This window comes from Glycine max, chromosome 18 (genome assembly GCF_000004515.6).
Source record: "Glycine max cultivar Williams 82 chromosome 18, Glycine_max_v4.0, whole genome shotgun sequence".
Classification (NCBI taxonomy): domain Eukaryota; kingdom Viridiplantae; phylum Streptophyta; class Magnoliopsida; order Fabales; family Fabaceae; genus Glycine; species Glycine max.
This window is the reverse complement of record NC_038254.2, coordinates 47,631,215-47,641,819: the sequence shown is the minus strand read 5'-3', so window position 1 is coordinate 47,641,819 and position 10,605 is coordinate 47,631,215. Positions and strand designations below refer to the sequence as shown.

General features: G+C 31.1%; 1 long non-coding RNA gene across 1 annotated transcript; it reads right to left on the bottom strand.

The window, feature by feature from the left end:
- Positions 1-6,939: 6,939 nt before the first annotated feature.
- Positions 6,940-10,200, bottom strand: LOC102669533 (uncharacterized). Its single transcript, XR_419610.3, has 2 exons — positions 8,634-10,200; positions 6,940-8,549 (listed from the first exon to the last, which is right to left on the bottom strand). It is a non-coding gene; the product is annotated as an uncharacterized lncRNA (long non-coding RNA).
- Positions 10,201-10,605: the final 405 nt, after the last annotated feature.

Genomic DNA, 10,605 nt, shown 5'->3' with positions numbered 1-10,605 from the left:
ATATTTCCATACTTCATATTGTGCAAGCTAAGATTCTTCACACATGAGCTTGTAATATTCTCGTTCTTATGCACTTATCAAATGTTTCATCTGTATTTTCGGCTTCTTCTGCACGAGCCTCACCTATATTTGCATATTTTGGTTATTTTGGTGTGAGTCACATGACAAAGAAGTCATAGCACATGGCTCGACTTTATGCTTTTTATTTGGTGTTTGACAAAGAAGTCGTAGCACATGGCATGACCTTATGCTTTTTATTTGGCTTTGTCAAAGAAGACAAAGAAGTTGTAGCACATGGAGTGACCTTATGCTTTTTATTTGGTTTAATTAATGGAATTTGAGTAGAAATTGTGAGCATTGGCATGACTTTAAAGTTGTCATTAGGATTTAGTTATTTATTTAAAAATATATGTTACAATTTATAAGTTAACATTATTTAAAACAAAAATATTTTAGAGTTTTAATTATTATTTTTATTTATCTAAAAATGATATAAGTTAAAAAACATTAAATATTTATAACAAAAACTTTAGGGTTTTAATTATTATTATTATTATTATTATTATTATTATTATTATTATTATTATTATGTATTTAAAAATGTTATAAGTTATAATTATTTATAAAAAAATACTATAAATCAATTCAAAGTTGTGGAGGATTTTAATTACTTTGAAGTCATGCTAAATCAACGACTTTCATCTTCATTATAAAAGGGATGATGCCTAACACTCAAGCTCACTAGTAATCTTCTTTATCTTTTCACATTTTCCTTAAAAGTCATTGTAGTCATTTTTATGATCTTCCCAGTATGTTTTTATTTAACGTTAGATACTGTAAATTACTCATATCTTTAATGCTAGATTACATTTTTATTTATTTAGAGATGTCTGGTGAAGAACCCATGATAAGAGATAATGTTAACAACTTTAGTGATAAGGATTAGGAGCACGATGTTCACAAAAGTGGAAAACCAAACAATCAAAGTCAGTGTGGATCATCTTCATATTTTGAAACTATTAATAACCAACTTTCAGAAGATCTACAATTCTCAAACCCTTACCAAAATAGAGGGACTGACAGTACGAATGACTCCTATGACCTTTATGAAGACATGATATTTGAATCAAAACAAGCAGTTGTGAATGTAATTAAGCAATTTCATTATCTATATTCATTTAATTATGATGTAGAAGAGAACAAGAGTGACAAGTATGTTGTTAAGTGTATACTATATGCTAATGGATGTCATTAGAAGGTTAAAGCATCTTTCAGCAAAATACGTAGTAGGTGGGAGATAAAGAAAATAAATAGTATTCACACTTGCACAACTTCACTCATATCACAAGATTATGTTAGGTTAGACTCATCTGTAATTACTCATAATATTGTTCATTTAGTGAAAACATATTTTGGAATCCAAATCAAAACATTGATTGCAGACATGCTGCAACGATTTGGTTATACCGTGACACACAAAAAGGCATGGACAACTAAACAGAAAACACTCGAAATTGCATTTGGAAGTTAGGAAGAATCATACAATTAGCTGCCTATATGGATGACAACTACTCAACACTTTGTACCAGGTACAATTGTTAGATACAAAACATTCAATTCAACAGAGGATAGTGAGGATGACTCTTCTAAGGTGATTCTTAATAGTGTATTTTGGGCTTTTAAGCCATGCATTGAAGGCTTTCAATATTGCAAGCCGATTGTGCTAATAAATGACATATTTTTAATTGGAAAATATCTTGGTACTTTGTTGACTGCCATTGGACAAGATGGTAGTTGAAATATTTTTTCACTTGCTTTTGCAATTGTTGAGAACAAGAGAAAAGAAGCTTGGATGTGGTTTTTGTATTATTGGATGGGTTGGGCCGAATGTAACTTCTATGTGTTGCATTTGCCACATTGCACCAAATTTTAATAAAGTCTTTAAAAATGTCGACTTAAAAAAACAAGTCATTAATATGGGTAAGCTTCTAAGTGTAACACCTCATTTTTCGTAAAATAAATTAAATAGGATTTTATTTAAAAATAAATAGAGTTTTATGAAAATAATGAGGTTTTTTTAATTAAATAAATAAGGTGAAATAGTTTTATTAATTAAAATAATTTTTTAAGGTAAATAAAACAAATATATGTTCTTAGAAAATAAAAATATGTTTTATTTATTTATTTGATAGGGAGTAAAATATATTTCTTTTTTATAAAATAATAAAATAAAGAAAATAGAGTAAATAAACTTGTCCCAGTAAAAATACGTCTCAAACTCGTTAACCGTTGTATCATCGTGATATTTGAACATCAAGTTTAAAAATCATTTTCTCATATCCTCACCGTTGGTATTTGCGAAATAATGTCTGTGGTGAGAGAAATGTTCCTCGCACGTAGCTCTCTTTTTCCCACATACACTCAAACCTGTCTTAGTAAAACTATGATCCTGGATTTGTTAACCATTGGATCATCGTGAAATGTGAAAAAGAGGTTCATAACTCATCTTTACACGTCCCTACCATTGGGATTTGTGAAATAATGTGTTTGGTGAGAGAAATGTCCCTCGCATGGAGATAATAAAATGGAGGCTCCAATCCCTTCTCCTTCTCTCTAGCGCTTGGAAACTCTAGCAGAGTAACTAGAGAAAAAGCTTCAGGAATCTTAGGGAACCGCTAGAGATGCCACTATCACTACTGAACTACACACGTAAGCCCACTTAGAGGTACGAGATGAGTTTATCGTAATTGGGGTTAGAATGAACATGTGTAAGGATTCTTGGGGAACCGCTAGAGATGCCACTATCACTACTGAACTACACTATTGAACTATCACTATTGAATTGTTGTGTGCATTGAGTTGTGAGCTATGAACCGTACAATCACACCACTATAAGATCTTTTAAGGGCGACGAGTTAAGGTGCAATGAGTATTATGATAGGATCCACTGTGGGAACCCAACGAGTTTAATCACTTTAAGGCACGATGAGTTAAAATTATTTTGAGAATAATTTAGGAGTCGTATGTTTTGTATAGTTCATAGATAAATTTTACGTGCTAAAATGTTTTCTGGGTTGGACCTGAATCAGAAGGAGAGACTCTGACGAACTCTTCGGAGTGTAGACCTTGGGGGTAAATGCACTCGGTTTAAATGTTCCTTGAAGCCTATGTTGATCCCATATGGTTGAAGCCTTCTCACAAAACAAAGTGACCCTAACTGGTCTTCCTATGATTTTACCTAGTAAGAGTGACCTGACTTACCAGTGTGTGGTTTGTGTTGTCATGTATTCCTAGGCGTCCGATGAGATTTTTCATTGACATGATACCACATTGCATATAGGATTGAGTCTTAGTATATTGTTGCATAACGTTTGCGTATTGATCGATATTGATTGGTTGAGTGATATTGTGTTTTGATCCTTGAGTACGTGAATGTTGTGAAAATGTGTGAGACATGTAATGTTGAGATGTGATGTTACGCGATAAGTGGTGGAATGACATGAGCTGTGTTAAAGTAAGTTGTATTTCATTTATATGATGTGTATATCTATGTTGTCCCATTTCTCTCTATTAGTGAGAAATGTGATAACTCACTCCCTGTGTGCTATTTGTGTTTGGATCTTGTGATGATCTCGAACTTTGTGTTCGTGGAAGCAGATGATTAGGTGGATGACTATGGAGAACCTCATGCTAGAGAACGATGTAACACAATGCTCTGATAAGATGTGACATTGAGATACAAGGTTTTGTATTATTTGCATAAAGTTCTGGACATATAGTTTTTATCATTTTGTTTCACATGCTGAGTCTTAGTTCATTCTTTGGAGTTTGGGACAATTTTGTTTTGAGCCGAAAATGTTTTTAATAAGTTTTATTTGGTAATAATGAAGTGAATGTCACATTTTTACTCACGTGAATTTGTTTAAGTTATTTGAATAAAATTGATTTAATTAAATTCCGAATTTTTATATGTTTTTCTTAAGTATATGTATGTCAAGGTCAAATAATTTATTTGTTACATGTTCAACATATTTATTACTCAATGTTTTGTCTTTTGTCATAGGATATGAGATGAGGAAATTTTGATTTAAGGCAAAGTTGCTCGCAATATGACCAGAGTTTCCACGAGCAGCAAATTAGTTAGACCAAATTCCCTAGAGTAAGTGGACTTAGGCCTATGATGAAGGAAAACGATATGGGCATATGACTACCAACCTTGTCGAATGTATGAATTTTATTTTGAAAGGAGCCCGGGCATTGCCTATTACTTTCTTAGTCAAGGAAACATTTAATGAAATAAATGACTCATTTGTTACTAATGACATGAAAAGCATGAATACGATAAAGGCAGGACATAAGTATTCTAAAGAGGTATATGTCATGATACAAAATAATTGATGCATTGCTACCTCACATTATGTTCGCATGTACTTTCAGAAAATATGGGAGTTTGAGGTTCAAAAAATTGCAAATACACGACTTGGGTGACGAGCAATGGCATGCACGGTCAAATTGAACGAATGATGGTGTGATTGTGAAGAATTCCAAGCACTTCAAATTTGTTGCTTGCATGCAATTGCAACATGTGCTTCTTGCAATTTAAAATGTGATAACTTTGTCGACCTTGTATACCAGTTGGAAAACATTTACAAAGTTTATCAACATCAGTTTCATTTCCTTGGAAGCGAAGATAAATAACCTCAATACTTGGGTCCATATTTTATATTTGATCCTTCGAAGCAACGAGACACAACAAGGAAGGCTAGCTACTAGTCTTATACATAATGAGATGGACGAACAAATTCCAAATAGGCCTAAGAAATGTTTATTGTGTAGAACTGAAAGACATAATCGTAGTAATTGTCTATACAAACAAGTTGACAACTAATATTATTTTTATTTTTTTAATTTTATGCTTGTGTTTAATTTATATTTTTTGTTTTATATTAATGTATTATGTTGTTTTTATTTTAACAACTACTTTTATTACTAAATTATTTTTTGTTGTTATTATTAAAATATTTTATAAAATAAAATTAATTAATACTATTGTACAAAATTATTAATTTACTTAATAATAACTGTAAAAATCAATTAATTTTTTTAAAAAAAAATTAATATTATTTGATAAATTATAAGTTAATATTAGTAACAAAATATTTTAATATTTTTTAAAACAAAGTACATTTTAATATTTTTATTTAAATTTAAGTCTTTTACATTATTTTTTAATTTTAAAAACAAATAATAATCCTCAACATTAGTAAAAAAATATAAAAAATATGTTAAATAAAATAATATAAAAAATATAAAAATATAGAAAATATTAAATAAAACTAAAAAAAGAAAACATACATTAAGTTATTAAATAATTAAAATAAAAACTTTAAAGTCCCAACGACTTTAAAGTCATGCTAAAAAAAATAATTAAAGTCATAAAATACTTTATGACTTTAATTAAAAAAGAAAAAAAATTCTTAAAACTTTAAAGTCGTGTTGAAAAAAAATTGTAGTAAATTATTTTACGGCTTCAATGGAAAAAGTTAAAAAAAAAATATTTCCTTACAACTTTAAAGTCACGTTGAGAAAAAAAAAGACAGGATAAGCTTGGTTAGATTCCAGACAATCTAAATAGAGGCCATCTTGACTACTACTGGCTTTTGACCATTCTTAGCTTTCTCAATTTCCTCATGTATCTTTGGGTTGCAAAGAGGTATAGGTACAAGAAGGTGGCTGGAAATGCTCATTGAAGATAATAGCTTGAGGTTGGACAACTCTGTTTGCTGAATATATGTTTTATCTTTGATCTATATCAATTTCTTAAACAATTAATTTGTATATATATTATTTGAAGTGTTTGGTAAGTTAAACATAACTCGTCTTAGTTTTGTGGATTTATTTATTGTTTTAACTTTCATGTTCATGTTTGAGATTTGATCCAAAATCGTTTGGGTTTGTTTAGGATGATTTTGGATCACCATTCTCAAAAGTTACTTCTCTTTGAATAAGGGCATTTATATCTTGTACCTTCCATTTCGGATCCTATACCTTCCAAATTTTAAATATCCTCAAACTACCATTTTCAAATTATATGTTTCTCTTCCTCAACATTCAACTCCACATTCTCTTACTCCATCTCTATGTCCTACATACACAATGATTCCTCTTCTTCGGCTTTCAACTCCACAAGAGAGTCTTTCATACAAACACAATGATTCCTTGTCTCCAAGTACGTTTTCTCCCAATTTTTATGAAGCTTTTGTTTTATGGACCATCCTTTCTGAAAGAGGAATAGTGGGAACTGTTTTCAAAACTTGTATTCTGGAAGCCTTTAAATCAGTTACGGAAAAGTCATTACGGAACACAAATTGAGTTTTAGAATAAGCTTATCGGAGTACATAAAATACACTTCTAGAATACCTATTCTAGAAATGTGTGTATTTGCTCCGAAACATGCAATCTGGAATATTGATAGTGTTTTATGGAACACCTATTCTGGAAGCATATTTTATGTTATTCAAAAAGCCTATTTTGGAACTCAATCTGTGTTTCAGAATAACCTTTCCGTAAGCTATTCCAGAATAGGGATAAGTGCTTTGAAAACCTATTCCATGAGATAAAAATTACCTTATATTTTGGAATGACAATTCCTGAATAGGCTATGCTCCGAAAAACTATTCCAGAATAATCATTCTGGGAGGTGATTTTCATCTTTTGAAATAACTATTTCAGAATAGGAACAAGTGCTCTGAAAACCTATCCCAAAATCGTTATTTTGGAAGGTAAAAATTACTTTCGAAATGAGGGTTCATGGTGAAAGGACTATTTTTGTCCATACAAATAAAATGGGAGGTGTAGTATATAAGTTGGGAAGTGCAAGATTTCAAATGTCTTGAATAAGTTTCTTAAACATACTTACAAGAGAAGAAAATTAAAAGATAAAATAAATTAAACTTCTATTATTAGTTAAAATTAACTTATGAATTAATTTTTTTAGATATAATAGAATAAATTTATTCAAAATATCAAACATATTATCTTGTGAGCCAATTCGAGAAGTGTAAAACTGATGAGATTTAACTATGTTTGATAAAATTCTCAACAAACACTTACAAGAGAAGAAAATAAGAAGGCAAACTTAATTAAATTTCTCTCTTAATTTTTCAATATTTATGAAAATGTCTCTCACTTAGCTTCATCAAAAGATTAATTTGATTTATACATAGATTAACTTTAATTTCTGAGAGATTAATTTTATTTTACCTTTTATTTTCTTTTTCAACAAGTACTTATTGAACAAAGAAATATACGACTCAGCCAGCGAGGAGACCATGCTTCATGCACTGCGAGATTGTCCGCATTCAAAGGATGTTTGACTTCGGATGGGAGTGACTAATCCAACCATTCTTAGTCGTTAGAGTTGGGAGGGTTGGTTACTACCTGTCATTTGGAATAGATAAGTCATACATCTTCTCTCTATTTTATGGTGTCTATGGAAGTGGAGAAATAATTGTCTTTCCTAGTGATAAGTGGAGCATACACTATGTTTGCCAGTTAGTTGATTCGTAATACATATACTGAGTGGAATTTGTATTGCTCTAGATTACCCCCAGTGACTCCTGCGAATTGGGTGCCCCTCATACCTACCTATGAAGCACCGACACCGGACACGACACGGACACGTGGACACCTGTAATGTTAAAAATGTAGGACACAGACATGGACACGGCTATATATATATATATATATATATACACATAAAATTAAATATGAGCGATATGCATAAAAGATCTAAATTGAAAATCAAGATTTATATATTCATCATCATCTCAAAAGAACTTTTCCTATGATAATGAGTCAAAAAAAATACTAAGAGACCTCATTATACAATTTGTACGCTTTGTTTCTTTACAAAAAAAAAATTATAAAGCAAGATGATGAATTAGCAACTTCAAGTCTTCAAGAATTCCACAAACTAGCAATCATCATTGAAAAAGACACCCTCTAACTCTGGTTCATCTAAAGATAAACTAGCAATTTCAAGAATACCACAATCATCAAGTGATCCAAAATCATCTCCAGCTACATCCCACATTTTAGTTTCCTCTTGATGATATTGTGGAGTATTCCTTGAGAGAAGTTGTAGGTTGCTATGAACGAATACTAAATCTTCAACTCTATGTGGTGTCATCTTGTTTCTCGTTAAAGAATGGATAAATGAATATGTACTCCAATTCCTTTCACAACAAGAAGATGAACAAGGTTGCGCAAGTAGCTTAAGGGCAACCTTTTGAAGTATTGGAGAATTAATGCCATGAACTAGCCACCAAGCTTTTGGATCCATTTGACCTCTATCATTTAAAGAATCAAGATCATCAAAACCTTCCCTTCCATCCGAGAAGTTGGCAAACTCAATATTCGCTTTCCTCCTTACATCCACATCAAGAAAGAACCTCTCGAAGCATTTTAATCTTTCACGAGTGAGTTCCATGTCTTGATGTGGAGGAACTCGATTAGAATCTTCACTTAGTCATTCATGACTATAATATCTACAATTAAAAATAAATATATACATGATTAAAATTTATGTAATTCTAAAAAAAATGTAAGTAAAAAAGTATAGAGTCAATTACCTAGGATTTAAAGAATGAGCTAAACAATGGAGAGGAGTGCTACTCTTAGTCCAGTGATCAATTAATATGGAGTGCACTACCTCATAAAAGGTTGATCCTTCACTCTCCTCCTTTCTCTCATATTGATATATGACATTCTTCACCTTTTCAATCATTGAATCCCACATCTCATATACTAGATGGAGAGATGAAGCTTCCGTATTCGTTCTTCTAAGAACATCATAGATAGGGCTAGTGAAAGAAAGAATATAATCAACCTTATCCCACCATTTATCATCCAACAAAGTATCTTTCATAAATTTAGCCTTTGCAACATCATCTTCCTTATAAGAAGACCATTGGTCACTAATGACCATCTCTTGGAGTCCTTTCTTCAATTGCTTGAATCTCTTAAGCATTACAATAGTGGAGGCAAATCTTGTTGGAGCAATGGATAGCAATTTCAATGAATTGAATGAATTGAAAATTGATAGTCTCATAGAGTAACTCATGACAGTTTTTCACAAACATTGCATCATCCGCAATTTGGGTGATCCAAGAACATTCTTCATAAGCAACATTGTTTTTTTCTGTATTCTTGGTTGCACATATGTTCTTCAAAGCAAGATTTAATGTATGGACAACACATGGAGTCCAATAGATGGAAGGAAACTCAGCCTCAATTATTAAACATGCTGCTTTACAAACGGCTGCATTATCAGTCACTATTTGCACAACATTTGAGTGCCCAACCTGCAATAATTTGGTCCTAACATTTTGAAAATCTATAACGCTCATCAATTTTGGAAGCCAAATTGAATGGTTGTTAATGGGTGGTAATGGCCACTAATGATTTGTAACCGCCAATAATGAGTGGTAATGGCTACTAAATGCATTCTTGATGGTAGAATGCCTACATAAAGCACATGGATTTGGTCCCTGAGCTCATCCCTTTCGAATTCAGTCTGATACACCATCTAGAGAAAGAGCTTGGAAGAACTAAAAACAAGAAACTCTTCATGGCAATGGCTGGAGGTATGATTTGATCTGTATTTTCCGCATTTTGTTAATAACTTGTGTTTCTTTTGTAGTTTGTAATATCACACGTTAAAAGGTTTAGTCTAACATTTGGTATCAGAGCCACATTTGCCTCTGCCTTGTCCATTTTCGGTTTTCGGTATTTTTTCGATTTGATTTCGTTTATGGTATGAAGGGCCTTGTTTCTTAAAAATAAGATTAAAAATCTTTATTTTGTTCGATTTCCTTAATTTTGGCTTTTGAATCGTGTAAAATGGTGTCCAAATGACTGAAAATCGACCGGGTCTGCATATGGGTCGGGTTTGACCCGCTAGAGGTTGAAGATGATGAATAGTGTTTAAAAAAAAACAAACGGAAAATCCTACATTTTGTGCTAGTTGGGTGTCAAACCCTTGACTCCGAGAAGGCTATAGTATGTGCAGACCACTAAACTAGTAAAGCTTTTCTGATATACAATCGTTTTTCATATCTTATATACTCATTTTGCTTTACAGTTTTTTGAATTTTGATTTATTTTATGCATGAATATATTTTGGAAAATTTTATTCTATGCATATATATATGAAATCAAATGCATAATATTATTTTTCAATTATAAAATTATATGAGAATCTTATTCATAATTATATTGTATCTTGATTTTGAAATGCAAAATACCATTTATTCTCATATAATAAAGTTTTACGTCTAAGTGATCTTTATAATTTTGATTAATTATAGATTAGCCACAACATCTATATTTGATTAAAATTATATATTAATTTGGTTAAAGATCATATAAGGAATTAGACATAATATTGTAATTAATTATACTTATATAATGAATTTTATCCCACAGGAATTTTTTATTATATTTGTATAATTAATTGAGATAAAATGACGTATTATTTTTCATGATTTACCCACAGGCATCATGATGTATGTATAATTTGTCGATTTTATCATAAAGTAAATA